The following is a 3,987-nucleotide window of genomic DNA, read 5'->3' as shown; positions in this document are numbered from 1 at the left end:
GCTTCACAAATCATCGGCACATAATTAAAGGCTTATGAAGCCATTCAGAAAGGGGTAGTTACAGGATGGCACTTACTAAAGACAAAAGGAGGCAAATAATTCATGCTGTTGGGAGTTAGAAAGTTGCTACTTCTGGGAGTAAGTGACAAGAAGGATTGCTAACAGAATTGTGAGATTCTGTTAATGTTTTGCTTCATATGGGTACTCATTTTATGATAAAATTAGTATAATCTACTCTTGCATGTATGTACTTTTGTGAAATAATAATAAAATAAAATTTTACTTGGAAAAAAAAATCATTGTTTTTATAGGATGTGATTTGATCTTTATCTGAGGTTTAGTTCTAATTTTTCTTGCCTTATTTCTTACATTACCCTTTAACCAGCCATGTCCATTTAAGGATCCTATAAAAACAATAATTTTTTTTCCAAGTAAAATTTTATTTTATTATTATTATTATTATTTTTTTTTTTGCCAGAGTGCCTTGTCTTTCCATGTCTGAAATACTCTCATGGGTTTTTCAGCCAGATCCGCATGCCTTAAGGGCTGATTCTGAGGCCAGAGTGCTTTTTAGGACATCTGCCATTCTATGAGTCTGCTGTGTATCCCACTTCCCATGTTGGATCTTTCTCTCCCTTAGTATTAGCAGACACTAGTCTTGTTTATGTTATCCCTTTGACTCTTAGTCCTATCATTATGATCAATTGTGAATGAAAATTGATCACTTGGACTAGTGAGATGACATTGGTACATACCACCTTGAGGGGATTGAATTGGAATCCCCTGACATGTTTCTAACTCTACCATTTGGTCTTTATTTCTTAATTGTATCAAATTTCAAATGACTTACATTTTGCCCTAAATTCTTTCACTATTTTCTAATCTTTAATTTAATATCAAGAATTTTCATTACCAATTATTTTCCTTTGCTCTATTAGTTTAAAATGCCACTTTTATTTAAGTATAATTAACGATTTTTGTATTTAAGATGTGCCATACATATATTTTATATATATAGGAATGATTGCCATAATATGCTAATGTATGTATCATATTTTCAATTTGTATGTGATTAGGACATTTAGGATTGACTCAGAAAGTTTCAAGTATATACTACAGTACTATTAACTGTAGTCACCATGCCAGACATTAGATCTCCATGTACATTTATTCTGTGCAACTGCAGCTTTGTACTCTTTGTTGAACATTTCCCTATATCCCCTACACTCAAATCTTGGCAAGCACTCTTCAACTCTCTGCTTCTTATGCATTTAACCTTTTAAGATTCTTCATGTAGAAAATAATGCCCTCTTTTGCCAGTCTGTATCTGGCTTATTTCGTTTAGTACAATATATTACAGATCCATGCATGAGATAAAAAATGACGCAATTTCCTTCTTTCATTATAGGAAAGCAAGGAAAATCACAGGCATTTGATAGTTTGACATGTTTTTTTCAACTGTTTGGTAGTCTGAAAAGCATATGTGTACAAGAGAAACCACATTTTAAATTTTGATCTTGTATTGGGCTAGTGATATACAATTCAACACTTTCTCCTGGTGCTCATGGCAGCCGCAAACTGCAGCTCCCTGTCAAGTACATGATCATGAGGGTGAACAACTAATATCATACAGGTAGCTATGTTGCTAAGCTATTCTGTTCATAGGTTAGGTGTACATTCATTTTTTTTTTTTTCAAGGAAGGGAATATGTTTACCAAGTTATAAAACTTTGGCAAATCAATTCTGTACTCTTGACTGTAACAAAATTGTACTTTTTGTTGTAGTCATATATTCTTTTTTTTTAAAAAAAAAAGATTTTATTTCTTTATTTGACAGTAGAGTTATAGACTGAGAGAGAGAGAGACAGAGAGAAAGGTCTTCCTTCCGTTGGTTCACTCTCCAAAAGGCGGCAATGGCTGGAGCTATGCTGATTCTAGGCCAAGAGCCAGGTGCCTCTCCCATGTGGGTGCAGGGGCCCAAGCACTTGGGCCATCCTCCACTGCCTTCCCAGGCCACAGCAGAGAGCTGGACTGGAAGAAGAGCAACGGGGACTAGAACCGGCACCCATATGGGATGCCAGTGCTGCAGGCAGAGGATTAACATAGTGGGCCACGGCGCCAGCCCCAGTCATTAATTCTTATAGTGCTAAATGCTCACTCCAAGAATATTATAATATTCACTCTCAAAGTGCCAAATCAAAACACTGTGGTTTTCTGCAGAGCAAGTTTTATTTTTTTAATACAAATTAATGTCTTTTAAAATGTACAGTTTCTCTATTTATAGTGAATTTCCTCACGCAGGCTCTTGAATTCTACAGCAGTAGCACAGTGGTGTGTGTGGAAGAAGTAACTCTATTTTATTCTAGCATTGGACCAAAGCCAGGTAGAGTTTGTGTGAAAAGCTTTCAATTATACTCAGGAGAATTTAGATATTCATTTCAGATAACACTAATTTCAGATGATCCTTTTGATTTAGAAGTCACACATCTTTTTATTTTGATCAAAAGTCACATAATCTTTCTCCACATTATTAAAAACATTTACCTAAAATATAGTTGAACTTTTTAAATAACAAATAAATACATCAGCCTGGAGAGCTGGGCCCTGATGGAGAACACGGACTGTTGTTATCATTTCTCTACAAACGCTGCTGTAGCCATTGGTGCCCTTATGCGTCCTCTTGCTGATGCTGCCAGTTCTTCAATATCAGCACTTCATTTATGTATTATTCACTCCATCGCATCTTGGTCTTTATTAGCATTTGAAGATATTGTACTTGCTATCAGTCTTTCAAGGTAACTGCTGAGGCTGACTCATTTCACAGTGGCTTCTGGAGTTCAGCGGTTTTATCTGGGCCCTAAGGATGTGGTGAGTATGTAAGTCTCTCATCTACTGAAGCCTTATATGTAAATGAAATATTATTAGATTTAAGTTCCATTGTTCTACAAGATAAACTACAGACTGTTCTTGCACATATGTTTTGGTTATTGCTGCACCAATAATACACGTCAGAATGGAAGGCAGTCCCTGTCGGGAAATAGTCCACGGCGGTATCGCTAGGCGGAGGTTTTTACTTTTGGTTTTGACTGGGGGCTTTCCTACGGGCAGGGCTCTCTGAAGGAGGAGGGATCGAGGTCGCGGTAAACAACAAGATGGCGGCAGGACCCCGCAGTGAGTCTGCCTGCCTGCCTGCTGCGTGACACCTCGCCTGATTGGCCAAACGACGCGTGCCTTTCACGTGAACAGAGACCGGATTGGTGTGCCCGATGCATGGACTCTAGCTTGCTCCTGATTGGTCGCATTTTGTATATAAGCCGCGGGTGTAAGGAGGAAGCTTTTTTTCTCTCCTCTCCTTTCCTCCTCCCTCTATCACGTTTACTTTCTCTAATAAAAAGTCTACTAAAGACGGATGAACGTCGTTCGTTCTTTTCTCGCCCGAGAAACCGTCCTGGCGGGCCCTGGGTTGAGTCTGCTGGCCAGACTCCCCGAGACACTCGCGGCAAGTCCCCACTGTTTGCTTAGAAGTCTGTGGCTATGTAACTTTTCAGAGGGGACTTTGTGTCTGTCCAGTACTTTCATGGTACCCACACTCGAGTTCTTGAGATTTGGATATTTTTGCATTGCAGCTATCTTAACTATTTCCTATAGGTGGTCAAAGGCATGTTCAGGAGGTCCAGATCTTCATGGTCCTAGCAGCCTATGCAATGTCTTGGTAGAACTAGGGGACAAGGAGTCAAAGAACGTAAATTCATTTTTGACATGTTTTCAAATTATGATGAATTTGCCAGGATGTAAACTTAGGATAGGCTGAAAAGCATTTGTGTATTATATACATGTGTGTGCGTGTGTGTGCGTGTGTGCGTGTGTGTGTGTGTGTGTGTGAGAGAGAGAGAGAGAGAGATTTTTCCATATCTTGGCTCTTAGGAAAAACACTGCAATAAACAGTGAGGCATACACATGTCTTTGATCACGTTGGCATAAAAAGATA

The 3,987-nt window shown here is 38.7% G+C and overlaps 1 pseudogene; it reads right to left on the bottom strand.

Annotated features, from left to right (window-relative positions):
* Positions 1-2,629: 2,629 nt before the first annotated feature.
* LOC100355958 (PRELI domain containing protein 3B-like) lies at positions 2,630-3,684 on the bottom strand (annotated as a pseudogene).
* Between the last annotated feature and the right edge of the window lie 303 nt (positions 3,685-3,987).

Source organism: Oryctolagus cuniculus, chromosome 4, assembly GCF_964237555.1.
Source record: "Oryctolagus cuniculus chromosome 4, mOryCun1.1, whole genome shotgun sequence".
NCBI lineage: Eukaryota > Metazoa > Chordata > Mammalia > Lagomorpha > Leporidae > Oryctolagus > Oryctolagus cuniculus.
This window is presented reverse-complemented; position numbering and strand designations above follow the sequence as displayed.